This window comes from Ictidomys tridecemlineatus, unplaced genomic scaffold, assembly GCF_052094955.1.
Source record: "Ictidomys tridecemlineatus isolate mIctTri1 unplaced genomic scaffold, mIctTri1.hap1 Scaffold_140, whole genome shotgun sequence".
In the NCBI taxonomy this organism is placed as follows: domain Eukaryota; kingdom Metazoa; phylum Chordata; class Mammalia; order Rodentia; family Sciuridae; genus Ictidomys; species Ictidomys tridecemlineatus.
The window spans coordinates 98,455-124,143 of NW_027521246.1; the positions used below are offsets into that span (position 1 = coordinate 98,455).

The window sequence follows — 25,689 nt, forward strand, 5'->3', positions numbered from 1 at the left end:
CCAATGTCTGGCTAAAAAGAGGGAGTGTTGCAAGAGGTCTTTATTTTTTTAAAAATGTTACTTTGATAGCTTTGTGACAAACCAACCATAACGATTTCTTAAACACCTGGAAATCATAGTATCTAAAGTCTCAGCTTTCAGTGAGGTCACAAAGTAAGTGGGGAAATAACCCAAGAAGAAAGTTTTTTGGTAATTGTTAATAATGCTCAATTCACATCCTGATAGTAACTCAACAATGCATTGGTTGATTAATACTACATTCAACTAGTACAGGGTCCTGGGAAGGGGGGAGGATTTTTCTTAGGGGGCCTCATTCTTTGTGGTTTCACCAGTGGGATTCAAAACCTTGTCCAAGAGGGAAGCAACTTTGGAGCAAACTCAGGCTTCAGAAACACAGGTGTGAGGCAGGAGTTGTGAGAAAAGGCGGAGGAGGAAAAGGCAGCTCCAAGGTGTAACATGTCTCAGCATGGGTGGTGCCGCACCTCTGGCCCTGGGCTAGATGTTATGGAGCCATCCGAGGATGCTTTGGTTGGAGATGACCTGGGATCCAGAGTCCCACTAAGCTCAGCTAACATCAGAACCACTGTCCATCAATGTGAACTCATACATGATTTCAAGATTTTTCAAATAACTACTTAAGTAAAAATAGACAGGTAAAACAAATCTTAACAATATATTTCATTTAACCTAGTATATCTAAAATATTTTCTGAATGTATATACTTGAACTTAAATCAATGTAAAAATCATTAATGAGGTAGACTGTACTCTCTTTTTTGTCCCAGGTCTAGACCAACCAGAGCAGCCAGCCACATTTCACGTGCTCAATAGCCATAGGTGGCTAGTGACCCAAGGCTGCCATATTGGGCAGTATAAGTTGAGGCCCTCACTCCATTTTATGTACAAAACTGAGTATCTTAGGAGTTTTAATGTACTTGAAGGTACCAGGAATGCTGGTATCATACAAGTAGAGGCTTGAGACTTGATTGTATTTCTGATTTTCCTGAACTTTACCAAGATCTGTTCACTCTCCTGTTCAAAGTGTTTGAGTCCCCAACATACAACACCCATCTGAATAAACTATGTTGGTCACTATGCACATGATAAAATTCTGTCTGTGGGCTCACACACTAAGTGCTTCACTATTGTGTTCTAGAAGCTTCTAGTGTACGTGCCTGCCAGAGAATCAACCTACTGAAGCACATGTTCCTTTATTTCTTCTTTATATCATAGTGTAGTATTATGTCGATTTCTAAAATTTATGTGTGAAGGTGGCTTATATTATGCATTAGCTTAATATTAGGTTATTATAGGAGGTAGTTAAATAAATGTTACTAAATTAATATTTGGCTATTGTTAACATGAAATGACAGTTGTAAGTAAAAATATTAGAAATACTAGTTATAAAAATGCTGGGGGCAAGGGAAGGCTGTTGGAGGACATTTAGCAGAGGAAGGGATCTGGATTGAGGTTTTAAATCTCTTTATCTCTGTAAGAGACAACTGGTCTCTATTATAGGTATAGAGAAAAATAATTTGCTCTTTGATTAGTTTTTCATGTCAAAGCCACATCAAACATTCTTAAAGTGTGGAAAACCTGAGATGCCTTCAGATTATTTTACAAGGCCTAGTCCTCCCAGCAAAGATCTCCCACCATGTAGGATGACTTTTTAAATGCCATTTTTTTCTTAATAAGTCAAATATTTATTTTTAAATATCAGATCTTTACTCTTACCCATTTGCAATTCAATTCCTGGTCTTGATCTAATTACATCTTCTGAGTTCCCTCTGTTGAAGATTTCCCTCTAAGTCCTTTAAAGTATGGTGGAGCCATTAATGATGTACCTAAAGATTCAAAGAATATTATAGTGTTATAATGAAATGATTTCTAGTTATACAACAGTGTGCTTCATAGGAAACTATATTCTATGCTGCTTTTAATCTTTCTTTCTTTCTTTTTGGTACTAGGAATTGAATCAGGGTGATTTGCCACTGGGCTACATCCCCATCCCCCACTTTTTTTTTTCTTGTGAGACAGGGTCTTGCTAAATTCCTGAGGCTGGTCTCAAACTTGTAATTTTCCTGCCTTGGTCTTTTGAGCTGGGGTTACATGAGTGCACTGCTGAGCCTAGAACCTGCCTTCTTATCTTTCTCAATACCAGTAAAAATAAAGAGAACCCCTTAGCTGGGAATTCATCTGGGTGGTAAAGAACCCACAGTGGTAAAGCATATGTGAGGCCCCAAGTTCAGTTGCCCTGCACTGCAAAACCAAACCAAACCCTCATTAGTTGGAATGTAATAACTAGAAGGACAAAATGAAATTTATTTTTAGGATATTACAAATATAAATTCAGAAATTTGAAGACCCTTTAGCTAAGTTTCTTCCCCCCCCTGTAACTTTCTGTTTTGTTTACAGTCTCTCTCACCTTCAACTGAGAGGCCTGGGTATAGTAGCCCCCAGTCCTCAGCACAAGGCCTGCCCCATGGCAAGTGACCAATAAATATTTGTTGATTCAATTTCTCTGTTTGACCTCTTCCTCTCATGCTTTGAGGGAACTGTAATGTCCACTGTTTGCCCAACACTTTTTATGGGCCAAGCCCTGTGCCAGGTGTTTGAATCCTTCCATCAACTCTTCAAGGTGAGAGTTATCATCCACATTTTACAGATGAGATGATTTATCTTTCTGTTTTCCACAGAGGCAGCCCTGGTGACTTACATGCAATCACTAACTAAAAATGGGTTGAGCTAATTTAGGATTTAACCTCATCTGTTTTTGAAAACAATGGCCAATTCCGCTGTCCTAACCACAGGTCGGTGACCTCAGTGGGTTCCTCCTGGCCCTGCTTCTCATTCTGACCCTGCAGCAAACATTTGTTGAGCACCTGTTCCATGAAAGGCCCAGAGCCAGGAAACACATGGAAGCCACCTGTGCCCTGCAACACGGAGTGGCCCAGGCTAGGATAACCTTGCTCCCCAGAGTCTGGCTCTGTAGGGGAGTGTGGTGTGACAGAGCTGCTCCGAGAGCATGGGCCTCCATGCCTGACCTCCAACACTGGGCTCCTTCAGCCCATTGCATATTGTAGTCTCCTGGGGAGCCTTGGGCTCTAGCCTCAGTGACTGCAATCCTTGGTCAGATTGCATCCCCACACAGACCTTTAGAAGTCCCATCCCCCCCAGGTTCTTCCAACATGCAGCCAGGATTGAGAACTAGGGTACCTGGATTGGGTTCCAAGGGGCAGATGTTTGCCACTTAGACATGTGAATGAAACACATGCACATCAGGTCTGGAAGGAGCATCCCTAAGAAGTGCTCCAGTCACCTCCATGCTGCAGCTGTCCCTGCCGTTTCTAGATCTGTTTCTTTTGACTGCTTTTTCTCCTGCTTATGGGTCACATTCTCTTGCTTCTTGGACTGACTAGTGACCTTGACTGGATGCTGGATATCATGCTGTTGAGCGTCTGCATTTGTGGATTCCTTTAAGAATGTTGACTTCATTTTGGTTAACACTTAAATTGCTTGCAGATCAGCTTGATCCTTTCAAGAATTATTTTTAAGCTGTGTTCGGATGAGAAGAGCCTTTATTCTAGGGCTGCTTTAGCCGTACCACGTAGGTGTGACCCTTCTGGAATTTTTACTGATATCTCAGGTGGTCAGTGAAGTTGTTTCTATGCTTGGATGGAATTCATGTTTCTCCAGCACTTACAGATATGTGGTATTCCTTCCTGGGTGAAGTTTCAGCCTACACACACAACACTAAGTTTTTAGCAATGGATTTCAGGAACCCCTTTCAGATTTCTGGAGCTCTTTCTTGGTGTACATTTCTCCTTTCCAATTTTCGGACTCCTCAACTCCAGCCATGTCAGTCTAACCTAACTCTCTGGCTCCTCAACTCAGCAAACTGATGTGCTCCTCTTGCTTCCCCTCTGTGAGCTGTGACCAGAACATGCATCCAGGCCAGCCTTCCAACCTCTGCCCTCATTTGGTTCCCTTTTCTCAAGGACCCCAGCCCGGTACTGCCTGTTTCTACATGGGTGGAAGCAGAAACTCCTGAGCACTATTTTAAATTTTGTATCTTTTTTATTTTCTGTAATTGCAAACTCCATGGGGCTATAAATGTTAATTTGTAAACAAGATCTGTAAGCTGACTAGTCACCAGAGCTAGCACTGTGCTGGAGACACATGAATTCCATCCATCCTAGGTGTGTCCTAGGTGTGTTTAGGCTTTGAAAGTGTAGAAAACATGCTTTTTTTATGATATGTCTATAACACTTTTGCAAAATGGAAATAATAAATCATGGAAGCTGTCTCAAAAACTAGAAGCTTAATGGAGAACAAAGAATGCAAGGGAAAAGATGTGATTCCATTAATAGCTTAGGTAAAATAGGCATACAATTCATGAATGAACCTGTATTACTTAAAAATTAAAAAAAATATTTCATCAAGCAATGCATTCAAACAAAGAGGTTGAAGAATAGGTTGCATGTCTTGATGCAGTAGTGCAGGGTTATAATGTATGTTATCTCAGAAGCTGAGGCAGGATTGTAAATTGGGGGCCAGCATGGGCAACCTGGTACACCTGCCCCTAATTTCAAAAATAAAAATATAAAGGGCTGAGGATGTAGCTCCGTAGTAGAGAACCCCTGGGTTTAATCCCCAGTTCCATCTTTTTAAAACTATCTAATATATACTTGGCGTTATCTCTTAATATTTCTTTGGTTTCAAAATATTAATGAAAATTCTGATATATTTATTATTTCATATGAACTTCAGGTGTAAAGAACATTACATTAGGTTGTTATATATAATAAAGATGTTAAAATTTTAAATTGGGTGCTGATATACCTACAGTTTGTTTATTTTTTTAAAATTCTTTTTGTTGTAGATGGACACAATATCTTTAATTTATTTATTTTTATGTGGTGCTGAGGATCAAACTCAGTGCCCCACACATGCTAGGCAAATGCTCCACCACTGAGTTACAATCCCAGCCCTACCGTTCAGTTTTATTATATATTTGTATCATGTATCTCATTTTAAAAGCAGTCCTAAGTAATATTTTATAATTTCTTCAAATAGGTCTTGAAAATGTCTTATTAACAAATCTTGAAATTATTGCTTCTATATTGTAGTTTTATCTCTATTGTGAATGGAAATATTGGTGAAATTTATTTTTTAAGTGTTTACTGCTCTTTTTTGAAAGTTGTTCATTTTTATAGGCTTTTATAACCACTATTTTACTTAATTGCTCTTACAAATTTTTTATGCAGTTTTTTTTGTGGGGGTTGACATTTTCATCAGATTATCTATTAATAATGATAATTAATGATAATTTAATTTAATTTTTTTGCATTTGTGTGTCTGTATGTACTGGGGATAGAACCCAGGGCCTTACACATGCTAGGTAGGCATTCTTCCTACCACTGCCTACATCCCCAGACTTTATTTTTTTAATTAGAGATAGGGTCTCACCAAGTTGCTCCGGCTAGCTTGTAATTATGATCCTCCTGCCTCAGTCTCCTGATTAGCTGGGATGACAGGCCTGGTAAGAAGAAGAGAAACTCGCCCTGATTAGCCCATATGAATAACAAAGTACCTTGAAAAGAAGTGCTGAGACAGGAAGACAAAAGCTATGTGGAAACCAGATATCTCCATTTTCTTCACCCCCTTTCACAGTCCCCAGGATCTCATGGTATGCACATTGATCCACACCCCTCTTCCTAAGCATTAACCCATGAGAGGGTTCTGGACTAGCTTGATACTATCTCAAATGAAACTACCCTGTGGTAGTTACTGCATTGCCTAAACTTCTTAAATTAAACTTCTTTAAATTTGGAAGGAAGATACCCATTTGCTCCCAGAATTAAAGAAATATCTAATATTTTTATGCAGTATGATTTCCCATTAAGCTCTGTAAACTACCTTATTTTTAAAATTGTTTCTTCATTTAAAATTTTTAAAAATCAAGAATAGATGCCATGACATATTTGATTTTTTGAATATATGAATATAGATTTCCAAAAAGACATTTCCCCAAAGATGGTATATGAAGGGCTAACTACATGAAGAGATAGTCAATATCATTAATCCTTAGGAAAATGCAAATCAAAACCCCAAGGAGACACCCCCCCTTCTCACCCACCAGGATGGCAACTATAATAAAAACAATAGACAATAGCAAGGGGTGACAAGATATGCATACACTTTATTTATATTTTTAAAATTTATTTATTCTAATTTGTTATCCATGGCAGCAGAAAGCATTTCAATTCATAGTACACATATAGAACACAATTTTTCATTTCTCTGGTTATACACAAAATAGAATCACACCATTCATGTCTTCATACATGTATGTAGTGTAATGATGTCCATCTCATCCCACCATCTTTTCTACCCCCATGCCCTCTCCCCTCCACTCCCTTCCCTTTGCCCTATCCAAAGTTCCTCCATTCCTCCCATGCTCTCCCCACCCCACCTCCATTAGGGATAAGCATCAGAGAAAACATTTGACCTTTAGTGTTTAGGGATTGGCTTACTTCACTTGCCTCAGGCATTGGAGGCAAGGGCTCCATCCCTAGCACTACAAAGAAGAAAACAGAAAAAAAACCCACATACACATAATTAAATTTAGGCTTTTTTATTTGAACCTTGTGCTCTCTAAACCACACAATGATATTGTCCCTGCTGGTGAAAATTGGTGGGTGAATAGAGAAATAGAGGTGTTCAGGGTTATGAAAAAAAAGAAGAGATGATTGTATGTCTGAATGGGAAAAATGATGCTTATGTGAATCCCTCCTTGAAATCACTCTGGTCCAAGAGATTGGATTGGGGCTTTGTGATTGTGTAAGCCTTCTGCTTGTTGTGTGGGGTGTTTTGTTGTGTTGTTGTTGTTGTTTAGTTTTGACTTTTGTACTGGGGATTGAATCAGGGGCATTTTATTACTGAAGCAGGGTCTTGCTAAATTGCTGCACGTCTCACTGAATTGCTGAGGCTGGCTTCAAACTGGTGGTCCTCCTGTCTCAGCCTCTCCAGTTGCTGGGAGCTTGTATTTTGGTGCTGGGGATTGAGCCCAGGGCCTCATGCATGCTAAGTATCCTCTTCCACCAAACTGCACCCCGGCCCCTGCTTTCTGAGGGTATTAGTATCACTGGCTTAGGTCTCCTTCCCAGTCTCTGGATTTGTGCATGAGCTCTATATCTGTATCCATGTGTCCAAATGCACCTGACCTTACAGACTAGGGCTTACCTGCTCCTCAGGCTTCCCTGTCTCTGTTGAAAACCACATGCCAAGATCAGCCACCTGGAAGATGTCCCTGGTCTCTTGACATTTGTGCAAACCATTGAAAAGTCCTGCGTGGCTCTAAGTGCACAGGGTCATGACCCATTCTTCCCAGTCTCCACTTGTCCAGGCTGCCTAGACAGCTCTTCTCACTCGCTTTTCTAGCCTGCTCTGCTCAGCCACACTGCCCTTCCTTTGCTGCCCTCTATGCCTACTCCCCACGTTCAAGTACCAACACATGGCTGGATCTTTCCTCCCTCAGAGGCAGAGTCTCTTCCCCGTCACATTGCCATACAGTCTGATTATGGTCACAGTTGCCCTACAGTCCCATTCCATCTATTCTGGCCCTTTTCCATCTCCTGGCAGTTACCTGCGAACATACTGTATACATTACTTGTTTGTTCTTTGTGTTTTGCATGGGTTGCTTCCTGGGGCTGAAGTGTCTGCTTCCTGAAAGAATTTTGTTGCTAGCTGTGTGTCCCCACCACCCAGCAGGCATGCACAGAGCTCCTCCTGGAAGACCGAAGGCATGTCTTCCTCAGGGTGCAGGCTCCTGGGCTGTAGAGTCAGTGACTTCCATTCCAATGTGGGATCCACCTCTTCTGGATGTAGGAGCATTGATTAGATACCTGATGAATGCTTTGGGGATGCTTTCCTTGGCCTTGTGGGACTGTGGTGAAGACATGCTGGGCCCTCAGTGGGCACTCAGCAAGCACGGAAATGATGTGATGTTGAAATGGAGGAAGCAAGAGAGCTTTTCTAGAAGAAAAGCCTCCCGGGGAAATGGACGCAGACACCTATAGGCCTGGTCCCCACCTGCCGCCTAGAGTGTGGACCTTGGTGTCATGCATGGCTCATGGGTGTTCCTTTGGCTTTGGTTAGAAATCACCTTTACTGTCTCAGTCAGGGGGTCCTAAAGACAGCTTACTGAAGTTCAGTCAGATGAAGTGCAGTCAGATGCACCCCAGGGGTATGTAGTGAGTCTTGACAGAGGCATGCACAGCATGAGTGCCACACCACATTCTGAGAGCTTGCCACCCTGCAGCCTGTGCCCCCTTTCCCTGCGTGTGTGTGAGTCCTGCCTGTGTCTGCATTTCCCACCAGCAGAGTCTTCCAGAATATGCTCTTTCCTTCTGTCCTTGCTTGCTTAGCCTGTGCTTTTGAGTTTCATGCAGGCTGTGGGTTTTCGCGGTCAGCTCCTTCTTGCTGAGTAGCAGTGTATTGCAGGGTGTTCATCCGTGGTGTTTCAGGGGTCTGACTCAGTTCTGGTTGGGGGCTGCTCTGCCTGGAGTTGCTGAGCTCTAAGGACAGGTGTTTTGTGGGTTTGGTTTTCATTTTGGCTGATGGGGCATCTACAGGGAGAACTGCTGCATCGGGAGTGGATGCGTATACCTGGACCAGTAGGTGCTGAGCACTCCTCCAGCGTTTTTTTTTTTTTAATTGGTTGTTCACAACATTACAAAGCTCTTGACATATCATATTTCATACATTAGATTGAAGTAGGTTATGTACTCCCAATTTTACCCCAGATGCAGATTGCAGAATCACGTCGGTTATACATCCACAATTTTACATAATGCCCAATTAGTAATTGTTGTATTCTGCTACCTTTCTCCTCCAGCGTTTTATCCCACCTGCCTATGGGCTGTGCGAGGCTGAAGGTGCTCCAGCCTCCAGGGAATTGGTGTTGGCAGCCTATGCCCCCAGCCCTCAGCAGGGACAGTGCTCCTCATTGGCTCTTGATTTACATTTCAATAAAGATGTTGTTGGGTGTCTTTCCATGTGCCTATTGTCCATTTTTTGTCTTCTTTTTATTAATATTTTTTAGTTGTAGATGGACACAATATCTTTATTTTATTTTTATGTGGTGCTGAGGATTGAACCTAGGGCCTCGCATGTGCTAGGTGATCGCTTTACCGCTGAGTCACAACCCCAGCCCCTGTTTGTCTTCTTTTGTGAACCGTCTCTTCACATTTTGCTACCTGTGGTGGATTCCCAGGCTGCTCTGTGAGCATGGAGCACTGACACCTGGGCAGACATGTGGCTGCTCATCTCTCTGCTGCCTATGGATTTCCAAAGAGGTTCTATTCAGTCAATTCAAGTGTTCTATAGGTTTTTGCCCTTATAACTCATAGGTGGAAATAATAGGAGTGTTTTCACATGCACAGGCCCTGGTTTGATCCCCAGCACCATGCATATGTGCCTGTACACACAGCATTTGTTAGTGTTCTGTATGAGGAAGCAGAGGTATGCATGACATGGAGCTGCTTCATGACTGCACAGCCGGAACGTGAATGCATTGACCTGACCTCATAACTGACCTAAGTGCTGTGGTGGGCGGGTTTGCTTACAGGGGGCATGTAACCTGATGCAGTTGGCCCTCCATACCTGCAGCTCCCACCAACCACAGGTCGAAATATGTCTCAAACTCACAGCTGTGCTGCTTGTGTGTAGATGTGTTTATTGTCATCGCTCCCTGAACTGCACAGTGTGCAGACTACTGAGACAGGATTTGAGTTAGGTTAGGTATGTGGTGATGCAGAGGAGAGGCAGAACACACAGGTGTGCACAGGCTCTGTGCAAACACGACACATTCCATAGAGGGGACTGGAAACATTCCCCCACCTCCCTGTGCACGCACAAATGCTAAGGAGTGACAGTGCAGTGCAGCCATTGACAAATGATGTTATGCAGCAGGACATCATAGTATTTGGGACCAGTGGCTACTTTGACATGCTGGTGGAAACCAGATACCTAAAAATCATGAGTTTACTTTATTACATTGAAAAATTTTCCCTGAGTCCCTTTCAAAGAATTATGTGTGTATGTCTGTCTTGTTTTTGTGTACAGTATAGTTGCTGTTCCCTGATGGTAATTGAAATACGTTTCAATTGTGCTATTAAATAAAAAAAAATTAAAAATAAATTTCAGTGTTCAGGCTGCTGCTGTTAGGCTGGAATAAAGACTTGAAATGCTGTGGCGGTTTTAAACTTGCCAACACTGTCATCTTTATTTTTGATAGTCATTTGATTTTTTTTTCCTTTGGTACTGGGAATTGAACCCAAGGGTGCTTAACTACTAAGCCACATCCCCAACACTTTTTAATTTTTTTTATTTTTTTAATAACTTTTTTAGTTATAAGTGGGCACAATATATTTATTTTATTATTTTATTTTTATATGGTGCTGAGGATTGAACCCAGTGTCTCATGCATGTTAGGTGAACGCTCCACCACTGAGCCACAACTGCAGTCCCAATTTTTTTTCTTTTGAGACAAGTTCTCACTAGGATGCTTACAGCTTTGATAAGTTGCTGAGGCTGGCTTTGAACCTACGATCAGCCTCAGCCACTAGGATTATAGGCATGTACCACCACACCTGTGATAGTCATTTTATTTCTTTTTTAATTATTTGTCCTGAACTTCTCAGAAGATGATATATAGTCAGTCAAAACATATATGAAAAAGTGTTCATCATCACTAGCAACTAGAGAAATGCAAATCAAAAGTACTCTAAGATTTCATCTCACTCCAGTGAGAATGGCATCTATTATGAATACAAACAACAAGTGTTGGTGAGGATATGGGGAAAAGGGAACACTCATACACTGCTGGTGGGACTGCAAATTGGTGTAGCCAATAAGGAAAGCAGTATGGAGATTTCTTAGAAAATTGGGAATGGAACCACCATTTGACGCAGCTATCCCTCTCCTCGTTCTATACCTAGAGGACTTAAACAGCATAATACAGGAATGCGGCCACTCAATGTTTATAGCAGCACAATTCACAATAGCTAAACTGTGGAACCACCTAGATGTCCTTCAACAGATGAATGGATTAAAAAAATGTGGCATATATACATAATGGAATGTTACTCAGCAATAAAAGAGAATAAAATCATGACATTGCAGGTAAATGGATAGAGTTAGAGAAGATAATGCTGAGTGAAGTTAGCCAATCCCCAAAAGCAAATGTTGAATGTTTTCTCTGATATAAAGAGGCTGATTCATAAGTAGGGAAGGAGAGCGTGAGAAGAATAGACAAACTCTAGATAGGGCAGTGGGGTGGGAAGGGAAAGGAGGGGAGGGGGCATGGGGTTAGAAATGATGGTGGAATGTTATGGACATTATTATCCAAAGTACACATATGAAGACATGAATTGGTATGAATATACTTTTTATATAACCAGAGATACGAAAAATTGTGCTCTGTATGTGTAATAAGAATTGTAATGCATTTCGCTGTCATATATAAATAATTTTTTAAAAAAATTATTCTAATTAGTTACACATGATAGTAGAATGCATTTTGACAGGGGCTGGGGCTGTGGCTCAGTGGTAGAGCACTTACCTAGCATGCATGAGGCACTGGTTTCCATCAGCACCACAAAAAAATGAAATATTGTGTCCATCTAAAAACTAAAAAGTAATTTTTTTTAAAAAAAGAATGTATTTTGACACATCATACATAAACGGAGTATAACTTCTTGTTTTCTGGTTGTACATGATGTAGAGTTTCACCGTTCATGTAGTCATATGTGCACATAGGGTTATAATGTCCGATTCATTTTACTGTTCTTCCTACCTCCATCCCCCCTCCCTTCCTTTTACTCCCCTCTATCTAATCCAGAGCGCTTCTAGTATTCCTAGCCACACCACTCCCACTTGCTATGAATTAGCATTCACATATCAGAGAAAATATTCTGCTTTGGTTTTTCGAGATTGGCTTATTTGGCTTAGCATCATATTCTCCAGCTCTGTCCAGTTATCAGCAATGCCATAATTTTATTGTTTTTTAAAGCTGATTAATATTTCATTGTGTGTGTGTGTATATATATATACACACACACATATGTGTATATGAGTATATATATATTTATATACATACATAAAAATATATACATTTATATTTCATTGTGTGTGTATATGTATATGTATATATATATATATATATATATATATATATATATATATATATACACCAATCACATTTTCTTTGTCCTTTCATCTGTTGAAGGGCACCAAGGTTAGTTCCATAGTTTAGCTATTGTGAATTGAGTTGCTATCACCATTGATGTGGCTGTATCATTATAGAACTTAGTCCTATGGGTATAAACCGAGGAGTGGGATAACTGTGTAAAATGGTGGTATCACTCCAGATTTTCTGAGGAATCTCCATGCTGTTTTCCAGAGTGGTGACAACAGTTAGTAATTTGATGTTGATTTCATCAAGAACAAAACTCCCTGCTGGGCATAGTGGTCATGCCTGTAACCCCAGTAACTCTAGAGGCTGGGACAGGAGAATTGCCTCATCAGACTTGAGGACAAAATTATTTTAACATGAACAAGAACAATATTAGAAAATTATAGGGCTGGGGATGTGGCTCAAGTGGTAGCGCGCTCGCCTGGCATGCGTGCGGCCCGGGTTCGATCCTCAGCACCACATACCAACAAAGATTTTGTGTCTGCCGAGAACTAAAAAAAAATAAATAAATATTAAAAAACAATTCTCTCTCTCTCTCTCTCTCAAAAAAAAAAGAGAAAATTATAATCCTTATAATACGCCCCTTGTTTTTTTAGTTTGAAGTATTGGAATTGATCTCAGGGGTGATGTACCACTAAACTATACCCCCAGCCCTCTATTTTTCACTTTGTCACTGAGGTTGCTCATGCTGGCCTCAAATTTGCCTTCCTCCTGACTCAGCCTCCCAAATAGAGTCTCTGGGGTGACAGGCATGGCAAGTCGTCTTCACATCTGGCTCAGCTCTACTTCGCCATGTACACTGTGAGCCCTGTGTAGAAATTCCCTGGGCTTGTTTCTCCAGATAAATGTCGAGGATCTTCAGGACGACCTGGTGGTGAACGGAGGGAGAGAAGTCTGATTGTGTGTTAACAGATGCTGCAGTGTCAGGGAACAAAGGAAGGATTCAGCATGGAAACCCAGAGACCAAGTGGGAAGGAAATGTGGCCAAGGCTGCACCCCCGGAGCAGGTATGGGGACCCCGTGGTAACAAGGAGGCTGGCATGTCAGGGAAGGGCTGTGGCATCCTGCCACGTGCCACCTGTGTCGGGTTTTTCTTGGAGGTATAATTTTCTGAATTTGCTTTGGCTGATTCCGTGGGAACCCTGATGAAGTTTGTGCTAAAGTCCTTGAGATCAGTGGCGGCCCCAGGGGTACTGCATGCAGGTCCCTGCCCTGCCTGCTGCCCACTGTGCTCCAGGCAGCTCTGTGCCTTCTGGGAGCAACCACTTCTGGTGAAGCGTCCCTGAGGAGCTTCTCACTGCCCAGAGGAGCTGGCCCAGTCAGGAGCTGGTGGGTGCCCCAGGCAGCCTGGACCAGCTCTGCAGCAGGGCAGCGTGGGAGAGAGAGGCCACACTGACAGCAGGGGGTACAGGCAGGGTCCTGCTGCAGAAGGATGTGAGGGGCCGCAGGTGCTCCAAGTGGTGCTGGCTTGCTGCTTTGGTTCTCAGTTTTTAAGATTTTGCTTCTCTCTCCATTGATTAGAACATCTTATTTTTATTAGTCTAATGCAAGTGGAAAACTCGGGAAGAAGAAAAAGAAGCAGAAAAATAAGAAAAACAGTGCAGGAGAAGCCTCGGTATGCGACCAGACTTGACTGGCCCCTGCCCAATCCCTCCGTGCCTCACGGTGGTGCTGGGAGAAGACCATTTTATTTGATGTCTTCATTTTTTCCTGTCAGGAGTATAACTATCTAAGAGGTCAAGGACAAAGAAGAGTCACCTACAGTTTTGCTTGTGATTTGCCCCTTTGTTCCTTGGTTGTCATGGCCTACTCCTAGTCTCCGTGTCCCAGCTGCCCTCTGCAGGGAGAGTCCCTTCCCAGCCCTGCTCCCTGTTGCTGTTCACCCAGCCTTCATCCCGCCAGTGCACGAGGGGTGCTGGGTGTGGAAGCCCACAGACCAGATCCCCCTCAGTCAGAATGTTTCCGTTCTTGCCTTGATCCTCCTTGTCTCATTGTTCGTCCTGAAGAGAGGTGGTAGCTTTGTTGCTGTTCAGTTGGAGTCACAGGTCCCAGTTCCATTCAACTGAGGATGTGAGCTCACCTGTGAGACATGAAGTGTGGCTCTCTGGCCCGATGGTTCCCAGGGCCTTCTGGATTAGTGATGGTTCTGAGCTTCCTCCTATAATACATCTCCTCCTTCTGAGTTAGATCATCTTTTAGAAAGTACATACCAAATAACTTTTCAAAGTAACTCCTTGTTATTGGTTGTCAGAGCACTTGGAGTGAAGCCAGTGTGGCGATTAACAGTTCCTTCTGGGCTTTTAGGAAAGTGGGATGGAGGATATCGACCGCATCTTGGAGAGGATTGAGGATGGCAGTGGGCTCAGCCGCCCGGGTCCCCCACCACTGAGCTCCAGGAAGCATGTCCTGTATGTGGAGCACAGGTATGGCCTCGGCCTCTGATTTTGATGGGGAGGAGTGATTTAGAAAGAGGACAGTTTGCTGTCTTTATTTATTTAGAAGTGTTAAGAGTTCATTATTAAACATTTAGGAAGTAGAAAAAAAAGGAGAAAGAAGTAAGGAAAAGACATCTGTGTTTCAAAGGACTTTTTTTTTTTTTTGGTACTGAGAATTGAATCCAGGGGTGCTTTACCATTGAGCCATATCCCCAGCCCTTTTTATTTTTTTGAGGCAGGATCTCACCAAGTTGCTTAGGGCCTCACTAATTTGCTGAGGTGGTCCTCAAATTTTCGATCTTCCTGGATGCTAGGATTATACCCGAGCATCACTGCACCTGGCTCCTTTTTATTTTTGATTTTGAGACTGTTAGCTTGTTTAGGGCTTGCTAAGTAGCTGAGATCAGCCTCTAACAAGGAGTCCTCCTGCCTTGGCCTCTGAGTAGACACGGGTGTGGCACCATCATGCCCAGCTCAGGACTTCCAAACAGCTTGCCTTTGTATGTCTCATGAGGCGTTTTGAGCTGTACCAGTGTAGTGTCACCCTTGGACGATCACCCATCTCTTGGTCTGGTGGGTGCTTAATGAAACCTGATCTTTGCCAGCTTTGACAAGCAAGCTGCCTGTATCATTGAGGCCCTCCACTCCGCGTCAGGGTGCATGCTCCCTGTACGAAGCATGGCAGATGAACACTGGACCCACAGGGAGACCTACCCCAGGTTCTCTCCTAGCAGTGACCCACTGCATCCCTTGAGTGCCCCAAGGGGCCAGTAGTGGTCAGGTCCTATTACAGGTGGCAGATTTAAAGAAAGCAGGCCTAGAAATCACCTTTCAAGCCCAAAATCATTGTTCTTTGGCTGCACTCTGCAATTTCGGGTCCTTGTAGGAAAGCCTGACTTAATTTTTCTTCCTCACATTTCCCACATTCTAGACACTTGAATCCGACACAGAACTGAAACGGTATTTTGGTGCTCGAGCGGTCCTGGGGGAGCAAAGGTAAGGCCCACAGCAGCTGCATTCTCAAGCTGTTTTTACCTGCTTTCATTTCTTATGGGTGGGGGAGCCATTGAAAACCCTGGGGGAGAGTACTGAAAGCCACACTGGACAGATGGAGCCCTTCCAGGGCCTGGGCAGGTGGCTGAGACGCAAGGAGGCCAGGCTGTTTCACACCTTCTCAACTGTGCACGCCATATTTTTAAAAAGGTCCTACAAGCTGTTAAACTTTGAATCCTGAAATTTTAGCCAGATCCATTTTGTTTCTCCACCAGCAGGAAAAATGACAAAAAGTTTGGGTTCTGAGATCAGTTTTATGTCACCTAACTCGTTCCTGGCTAGTCAGCCTCTGCAGTGTCAGCTGATGGTGAGCAGGCAGTGGAGTGTCCCTTGGCTTTTCCAGGGGAAGTCAGGGCCCATCCTGGGACTTTCTGTAGGAGGTGGGAATTCCACTCTCCATCTCCGTACCGAAACATCTGGAAGCTTGTGTCTTTTTAAGTATGTGTTTTCTGATTATAGAGCTGAATGCTTTTTGTTAAAGCTCTGAAGCAGTGTAGAAATGTTCCCTCTTATTCCGATCACCTGTGGCCATGTCCCCAGGCCTTTCTGCACGCCTCTCGAGGAAGCTTTGCTGGCTTTGGCATGTCGGAGTCCCAGGTGTCCTCTGTGCCTGATGCACAGGGTTCTTTGTTAGGCCAAGGATAGGCCTGTCCACACCTTGGCTGCAGGCCCCCTGCATCCATGCAGCCCTCCGAGAAGTGGCCCACTGTGGGTTTCCTTGAGTACCTGTGCCTTGCCCAGCTGCCCACCCAGGAACGGTGCCACCGAGGCCCACCTGCACTCGGTTGCCCTCAGCTACATCCTCGACCACACAGTGCCTTGAAACTGTGTGAGGTGTGCACGTGGCGCCCTTGTCTGACTGGTGTCTGTTGGGTCATGAGTGGGCCAAGGATTATTTTTAGACTTCATTTGTTCCCACTTTCCTTGTGTTTAACAGTTTTTGCCTTGTATTTTTGTTTTTATGTGTTTGAGGACTCATGAGTTTCTGACTTCTGTGTGTTTTGGGTTATTTGTGAAAAGCACTTACATGAGCCATTACCTGCGCTGCTCAGGCTGAGTTCTGCCGCTCAGCCCAGCTCTGTCTGCCTGCCCCTGTGTTACATTTTTGCATCATCTTATTTTTGTAAATTATAGTTATTATCAGTCATTAGTTAATAATTACATTCTTTTTTAGTTTTTGTGGTGCTAGGGAGTGAACCCACAGCCACACACCTCAGAGCCACACACCTTCGAGCCACACACCTCTGAGCGGCCCCCTGCACATATTTCAGTTTTATGTATCTATTTTTGAGGTGAGGCCCTCCTTGCTTCCCAGGCTGGTTGAACACTCATGAGTCTGCATGGGCCTCCCCCTCAGCCTCCCAGGCAGCCAGGACCACAGGTCTGTAACCAGGTCAGCTCACTTACTACCTTTATAGTAGCACACTTTTTTGTTGTTTGTTTCTTCAAAAATTTAAGTCCTACTGAAGTATGTCCAGTGAAAAGCTGTGGTTCCCTCCTCCTTGGTCCCCCACCCTTGTCCTGTTGTTCAGAGACCAAACCTTAGCTCCTTTCTGTTCCTCCCTCCTGGTGACCATTCAGGGTTTCCATATAGCTGTGCACTGATCTTTGGGGGGAATCTGACTTCCTCCTGAGACAGATGGGGTCTGCTCCCTTCCCCCTGTCTGTGCTGTCTCCACACCCCCTGTGTCGCTCCTCCTGACCCTCCCTCCAGCATCCGTCAGGGCTGCCTCCTCCCCTAGACTTCTGGCTGGAAGCTCACCTCAGACAGACCTGGCGGTGCCCAGGATGCTGTAGAATTCCAGGCACTGGAGGTTTCCTTTCCACTGCTTGCTGCGTGTGCAGAGTTGTGCCATGTTGTGCCTCTCAGCCTCTGGCCATGCTTTTCTTTTTGTGTATTTGTTCTTCTCACACAGTTTTAATGTCTCTTTTTGAGAAAAGAAAGATGCTGTTTTGTCCTGTTCCGGGTAGTCCAGCTCCTTATTCCTTGTTTTGTTTTAGTGAAATAGGGCACTGTTGAAAAGCCTAGAGATTGGTCTACACACATCCACATCCCATCACTCAGCTCAGGGTGCAGCCCTTCCAGGCCTGGCTAAGATGCCACCTGGCAAGGGAGCCAGACCCCCTAACAGCAGCTAAGAACCCTTGCCCAAAGGGGCCCTGGTACCCTCAACTTGTCGCTCACACAAGAGTCGCAGGGAGCTGGGTGCCTGAGGAACCTCAACACTCTGCTCTCGGTCTTCTTCCTTGCAGAAATATGTCAATTTCCTCCTCAGTTTTCCTCATTGTTTCCATGTTTTCCTTTTCAAAGATTGGAGTCATATTACTGGGGTCTGGGTCAGAGGTCCACTTCCCTAATTTGCCTCTGGCCACAGCCAGGCATTCCTCCTGTGCAGCCTGTCCCACAGGAGTCAGCTCGTTTGCTCAGGGAATTTCAGTGGCCCTGAGCTCCTGCTCTGCACCATGTTGTAGGGTTTCACTTTTGTTTCCTTTTTGTCCTTCTTGCCTTCGTGCTGGACTATTGGCCTCCCTGTTCCCCTGGACCTGATGGTAGCTGCTTGCACAGGTCGCAGCTGGGGTCCCCTCTTCATGCAGCAGTGCTTTGCTCTCCCTCCCTGTGTGCCACCTTCCCACTGCTCTGCCTCCAGGGAGAGCTGGAGGGATTGGGCGGCCAGCCTGGCCCCTGGCCCGTGGAGGTAAAGCTGTGCCTGTCTCCTCCTCCTCAGGCCGCGGCAGAGGCAGCATGTATAACCCAAGTGCACGTGGCTGACGACCCCCAAGAGCTCCTGGCCGCAGTACAGCAAGCCAGGTGAGTCTGTCACTCCTGCAGCAGGGGGCTGGCACGCTGGCCTCAGTGCCTTCCGGGTGGGTCTTGCAGCACCATGTGCAGCTGTGTGTGAAGTATGGTGTTCCTGAGGGTGCAGCAGCCTGTATGTCCCCAGCTGGCCTGACCTGTGCAGAAGCTCTCAACTTCCTTGCCGTCTGCCTCGTCCTCTGGGTGCCATGCTACAGGAAGCAGCTGAACAGACACTTGCATTTTTAAGTGTTTTTTTGTGTGTGTGTGCTGGCACTGAGCCTGAGCCCTCCAAGCCACACATGCCAGCCTGGGCTCTGCTGCTGAGCTGCATCCTCAGCCCTTGAGTTTGTTTTCACATTATGATAATTTGGGGGCTGGGGTTGTAGCTCAGTGGTAGAGCGCTTGCCTAGCATGTATGAGGCCTTGGGTTCGATTCCTAACACCACATAAAACTAAATAAGCAATATAAAGGATTGTGTCCATCTACAACTAAAAATATTTTAAAAAATCAATAATGTATGATAGTTTTACGTTTAAAGAAAACAGCCATGCAGAAGGTGCAGGGTAGGAAGTGAATGCTCTCTCTGGACATCGGCTACACAGCATAGAGAAGCATCCAGACATCCCTCTGCAGGTTGATGGGGCACATACTGTAGAAGAGGTCATGGGTGTGTAGAGGACATGTGTGGAGGGTGGTAACCAACGCACCTCACCTGCTGTGCCTGTGGGGTTGGGGATTCTAGAAGAATCCCCTTGGACTCCCAGTGAGGATCACCTGGGAGGTCAGGACCTGTACCTGTAGGATCAACCCTGATGCCTCTCATGTATCTTCTCTTCCCACCAGGACTCTTGCCCTTCTAGCAAAGGATCACGAACATGGTAGAGATAGGGGCTCATTGTCTCAATCTGCAGGACTTGGACCTTGGGCCAGGCTCTCAGGATGGAGTAGCTCAGGGGAAGCCCATGAGAACCATTGGCCATTTAGCGATTGTCTTAGCAGACTGAGTTTTTCAGGTTAACCAGAGGAAATGTTCCCTCCACACAGTCACACAAAAGGAGCAGAACCATATTTGGTCAGGGGTTACACATGGCCAAGGCCTCTGACCTGGCCCTGTGCCCACTGCTCGCCTTCTGCCCCAGCTCCTCACAGCCACCCTGGCTGCTTGTCCCAACCAGATGTGATCGGGCACCCAGATGGACCTCCATGCTCCCATCCCTGAGGTTTGTTGTGCTAGGCCACTTCGTCTCCATCCTTTCCCAGAGCTCATCTGAATTCTATAGAGAAGTGGGTCTTTGTGGAAAGCAAACGGAGGCTAGCTCCCGGGACAGCCCAAGGAAGCAGTGGGAAGCAGGCCCAGGTGTTCTGAGAGAGTCCCTGGACGTCAGCCTCTGGCCCAGAGAGGCTGGGTGACCTGTGAGACTCCTCAGATCGAGTGGGTTGGTATCACAGAGTCCTTTCTGAGAACAGCACAAGGGAGACTATTGGGGCTACTGTGCTCTGTAGAGGCGCCATGTCCTGGCATCCAGCACACCCTCTCTGTGCACTCTCACCTGCCAGGTCTGTCTATGTGGCTGTTGGAATCGAAAAAAGGGCTTTCCTTTTTTGCATTTGAACACAGTGAGGAGTACCAGCAGGCACAGCACAAGTTCCTGGTGGCCGTGGAGTCCATGGAGCCAAACAACCTTGTGGTATGTGGGCCCCACAGCTGCCAGTGGGTGGAGGGCGAGTGCCCGGGCTGCTGCTCCCTTGGCAGTGGGGCCCCCGGACCCGAGGGGCACTGTGAAGACTTGGCACTCAGGTGCTCTCCTGCTGGGAGCTGCGTGTAGTGGCACTATGGTCCTTCCCAGGTGCTGCCTCTGTCTTGGGCCTCATTGGGGAGGTAGGGGGAGCATGTAGATCCTGCTGGCCCCATGTCCCCCACGTAGGGGGGGCGGGAACCTGCTTGCTTTCAGTCCTCTGTCCTGAGACCTGGGAGTGAATACAGCCCCACTGGGCAGGCAGTTTCCCCAGTTCCCACCTGGAGCCAGGTCCAGGCCTTGGCTGGGTAATAGCAGTGCACACCTGGAGTCCAAAGGGAATTTTGTCTGTCACCTGGTGATCATCTCTCCTGGTGTGCACAGGTCCTGGTGGACTGCAGGGGTGTCTTTTGGGTCCCTGCCTGTGACCTTCCTCCAGAGCTGCCCTTCTTTTCTGGTAGATTCTGCTCCAGACAAGCCCCTACCATGTGGACTCACTCCTGCAGCTCAGTGATGCCTGTCGCTTTCAAGAGGATCAGGAGATGGCACGAGACCTCATAGATGAGACCCAGTAGGCAGTGCAGCCTGCCTGTTCTCGCCACTAGAGCAGATGCAGGTGGCAGGACGTTGTCATGTAGCACTTTGTGGAAGGTGTGTCATGCCAGGTTTAGTGTGTCCTGGAACTGGGCAGCCATCACTGCAGTCCATTCCAGGAAAACAGCCTGCCATCTTCTATCTTCCCCCAGGCCCCAGAACCCTTGACTTCTGGTCAGACTCTCCGTGGCCCTACCTGTGTGGGGAGCCATTCAGTGGAAGCACTGTGCATGGTCTCTGCCCATGGTTGTGTGCCCCATGTGTGGTGTGACCCAGGTTTGCATGTGCTCTTGGCTGGATAGTACTCCCCCTTTGGACAGACGTGGTTGGCGAATCCGTCATCAGTTGGTGGTTCTGGTTGCTCTTCCGTGTGTGTGCGCACACTGCTGTGGGTGTCTGGGCCGTGTTTGTATCACCTGGGGACTGGGCATGAACAGGACATGTGGCAGTGGCACCCCATGGTGTCGAGGGCGTTTCTCATTCAGGCTCACATGTTCTGTGGCTGCAATTAATGCCATGGCACCAGGGAAACCTAGGAGGTCCCATTGCAGGGTCCCAATTCTGTGACCCCTTCTTTCCAATGCTTCGCTTGTTTGGGGTCTTGGGAGTTGCAGGCGCCTACTGTGGCTGACTCCTGCCTCTGTGTTGCTGCCCACAGAGCGAGCGCTGTACAGCATGGAGTGTGCCTTCCACCCCCTGTTCAGTCTCACCAGTGGGACATGCCGGCTGGACTACCACAGACCTGAGAACAGGTGAACTGCCTCTCCTGAGGGCAGCCCTCCCTGTGGGCCTGGGATACTTCTGCAGGCCTCACAGGCCTGTGTCTTGATTCTTAAATCAGTGATGCTTAAGTCAGATTCAGCCTGACAGAGCAGACCTGGGTCTATGCTCTGCTTTATGACATTTCTGTGCTGACCACCTCTGGCATCAGCCCCGAGGCAAGCCTGCATGACCGCAGCAGTCTTCCTGCTGTCCTGTGTGTATTCTTGCTGCTCTGGGCAGCGCTGCTTGGCTGTGGCATGGTCCCCACCTTATGGCCACCATGCCCTGTCTCAGTGCAGCAACGTGGCTGCACCGGGCACTCTGTCTAGACTTTCTCCACTGGTTTCTTTTTCTAGTAAACTCTCAGTTCTAAAAATAAGTCTACAGGATGACTAAAGTCACATAGCTTTATGTACGCAACAGTAGCGCCATTGAAATTTGAAGGTAAATTAAGTTCATAATTATTACCGTTTTTAGCTCATTTCCCTTGAATAACAAGTAGCAAACCAAAAGCAAGATAATGATTTCAAAAAGCTTGGTTTTCAGGGAGCTGAGGCTGTAGCTCAGTGGCAGAGCTCTTGCCTAGCACATGAGAAGCACTGGTTTGATCTTCAGCAGCACCACATAAAAATAAATAAAATAAAAAATATTCTGTCCATCTACAACAACAACAAATTTTTTTAAACCCTTTTTTAAAATATTAATTTTTTAGGTGTAGATGGACACAACACAGTGCCTTTTTTAATGTGGTGCTGAGGATCAAACCCGGGTCCCGCCTGTGCTAGCCGAGCGCTGTACAGCTGAGCCAAAATCCCAGCCCCAACAACAAAAATTTTTAAAAAACTTTCAGTACATTTGTGTGTGTTCAGCTCTTCAGGCACACACAAAGCTTCTCCCAAACACAAAAGGCATTCGCAGACTCGTATGATGACCTGGACACTGGCGTGGAGCCAGGTGGCTCTCAGAGGCTGCTCTGCTGTTTGCTGCCACTTGAACTCACATGGACCTTTTTGGATGTAGGAGCTTCTACCTGGCCCTCTACAAGCAGATGAGCTTCCTGGAAAAGCGTGGCTGCCCGCGCACCGCACTGGAGTTCTGCAAGCTCATCCTGAGGTGAGTGTCCACCAGGGATCCACTCCTGCCAGTCCTCATGGCAGGGGCTTCTGGGCTGCAGAGACCCTGGGCCCTGACATTTTCCTTGCTCTCTTTGCTCTTCCCTCACTGTACTGCCTGCGAAGCCTTGAGCCACACGAGGACCCGCTGTGCATGCTGCTGCTTGTCGACCACCTGGCCTTGCGGGCCCGGAACTATGAGTACTTGATCCGCCTCTTCCAGGAGTGGGAGGTAGGTGTGTGCTTGCAGTGTGACTAGTAGCCATGGTGAGGCCATGAAGCAGAGCCAGGGTGGGTTCCAGGGACCTCCTGCCCTTTAGTCTCCCTCAATTCTGCTGTTGAGCAGAATCAGGTTTTTCCAGAGGGAAGCAGCCTTGCATTAGATCCTCAAGATGAGCACACAACTGCATCGAGTGTGCGTGTAGAGATTGTGCTTAGTAATGGACAGTCAGGCAGACCACAGAGCTGGGCATGCTAGGCACAGAAAGGGACAGCCACTCAGTGAGGGAAGTTGTGATGCAGGGCTGACAGGGACCCTAGGTCCTGAGTGTGGGGACGACAGTCTGGGTAGTCACGATTGGTTACATGTTCCAGGTCAGAGTCGCACATAAATGCCACCTGCCATCCTGGGGCCTTAGACCCAGGAGAGTGGGGTTTGTCTTGGGCCCCACTGAGTGCTAGAGAGCATGCACTATCTTGCTACAGGTGGGGTTTGCACACAAGTCGAAGCAGCAGTATAGGTGTGTTGGGTCAGGCTCCACGTGTGAAGATCAGTTTCACCTCTCACTTTAGTGTAGCTGCTGCAAACTGAGTGGGACAAACAGCTGAACAGAGCTTGTCCAGAGGGGGCTCAGGCCTAGAAGGGGAGGAGGGGGAGGAGCCTGTACTTGTTCTACTTTTCTGCTTGAACCTTTCACAGTACATATTTTTCATGAATAAAGAAATACATTTTTCATAAAAAATAAGTAATAAAAAACAGGTAAATCATTTAAAATCACATAACTTTTTATACAGTTGGTCAAGAAGTCTCACTTCCAGGGATCTAGTTTACAGAGATTCCAGGAGCTTAGGAGAATGGCTATAAGAAACCCACGGGATCCCCAGAACCAGCCACAGAAGAATGTTTGTGGTGGTTTATAAGATTACAGAACTCTGTGGAGATGAGCATTCCCTGTTAATGGAAAAGCATGGAGTAGATCATGTCTGTTACATCGCACACAGAGAAAGGCGGGGAAATGTTTGAAGAGGGTGGTGGCCCCTCTAGGTGGGGGCAGTCATAGCTTGGCTGCCTTAACTCTGGACTCTGCTGTGTGGGGAGAGGGAGTTGCTCCTGTCCCCCACAGTGCTGAGCCTGAGGGGCTCAACAGAGCTCTTTTCCCACTGATGTTGCCTTTCTGCACATTGAAGACCCCCAGGTGGAGCAAGTCCTCCATCCAGGTGTGGGGGTGGCCCGCTTTGTCAGCTCACTGTGGTGCACCTGGTCCTCACAGAGGGCAGGCCCCTCACCTGGCTTCTTGCTCCCTTGTAGGCTCATCGGAACCTGTCGCAGCTCCCAAATTTTGCCTTCTCGGTTCCATTGGCATACTTCCTGTTGAGTCAGCAGACAGACCTCACACAGCATGAGCTCAGCTTTGCCAGAGAGAAGGCCTCCCTCTTGATCCAGCAGGCACTCACCATGTTCCCTGGAGGTAGGTACCACGCTGGCCTGTGCAGTGGTTCTTCCTGAGGGTGGAGACCTGGTCCCAGCCCTGCCTGGTGCTTAAAGAAAGATGTGTTCTCCAGCCAGCCTAAAAACTGCTGATGTTGCGGTTAGCTGATTATTCACCTCAGGGGGCCAAGTGCATGCCAGCCAGGTGGGAGGGGGCCTTGGGTGAGGGACAAACTGTGAGTCCACTAACTTTGCTGTTAGTTACAGGGCAGGAGAGAGATACAGGGTATGCACATTGGTGTTTAGTGTTAGGGAGAGAAACAGCAGCAGAGGGTTGAGCGGGGCCTGGACCTGATCCAGAGGCAGTATGTGGCACGGCCCTGCATTTCCAGGGTGCCCCCCCGCCACACTAGGCCTCTATCTGCACCCAGGGCAAGTCCAGGGGGCTGCTACCTACTCAGGCGGCAGGTAGGGAACCTTCTCCACAAGCACGCAGGAAGTGAACCTCTAGAGGAGGCCGTCCTTGTGCTTGAGGGTAGGAGTGTTTGTGACAGAGGTGTGCACACAATCGGTGACTGCCCCTCTGAGGGGAAGTCCCAGAGTCAGCACTGCTTTGTTGGCTCTGATGAAGCCATGGAGAGGCCCCAGCACTGGGTGGACGCGAGCACAGGCAGACCCACCTGCAGTGTCCAGAGCTCCCTGTCAGGAGCAGAGCCAGCTCACCAACTCAGGGCTCAGTCCATCACCCCAGCAGCCACCTCTGTCCCCCTTGGGTTCGATGCAACTGGGAGCCCTCTGTAGGCCAGCCAAGGTGGGGGACACAGAGCCTCGGGGCCCACGTTGAATATCAGAGCTGCCATGGCTATCCCTCAGGAGAGACCCTACTGCGGCTTGTCCCTGGGAGGCAGATGGTAGGCCGGCTTTCCCAGCAGCTGCCTCTGGTAGGGTCTCGGCATGTGGGCAGTGTTGGGAAGCCCTGCCTACTCAGCCGGAGAGTACTGCATGGGGCCAGTACTAGAGCTGAAGGGGCCCTGACCCAGAGGACTGGACACCCAGAGCCCATGACCATGTGTTGGCCACTGTCCTTACGCTGGGTCCCTGTGGGGTCACCTCCTCCAGGGCACTGGCAGACCCACTCCCATCAGTCTGTCCTAGGGTCTGTTGCTCATGCTTGAAGGGTGATGGCAAGTCTCCCTGAGATGTGGAAGGGCACTTGGAGGACAAGGGTCTGCCTCCAGGGTGCAGAGAGGTACCTGCTCTTCATTTGTGGACCCCCATCCTCAGCCACTCCCC

The 25,689-nt window shown here is 46.8% G+C and overlaps 1 pseudogene across 1 annotated transcript in view; it reads left to right on the forward strand.

Moving 5' to 3' along the window:
• The first annotated feature begins 12,536 nt into the window (after positions 1 to 12,536).
• Positions 12,537 to 25,689, forward strand: part of LOC144372649 (ribosome quality control complex subunit TCF25-like) — a 50,601-nt pseudogene continuing 37,448 nt past the window's right edge. The window contains exons 1-12 of the transcript XR_013432596.1: positions 12,537 to 12,542; positions 13,100 to 13,265; positions 13,799 to 13,873; positions 14,563 to 14,681; positions 15,625 to 15,689; positions 18,473 to 18,555; positions 20,102 to 20,232; positions 20,742 to 20,858; positions 21,535 to 21,626; positions 22,657 to 22,749; positions 22,875 to 22,980; positions 24,277 to 24,436. The product of XR_013432596.1 is annotated as a ribosome quality control complex subunit TCF25-like (transcript). The remainder of the gene's footprint in view (positions 12,543 to 13,099; positions 13,266 to 13,798; positions 13,874 to 14,562; positions 14,682 to 15,624; positions 15,690 to 18,472; positions 18,556 to 20,101; positions 20,233 to 20,741; positions 20,859 to 21,534; positions 21,627 to 22,656; positions 22,750 to 22,874; positions 22,981 to 24,276; positions 24,437 to 25,689) is intronic.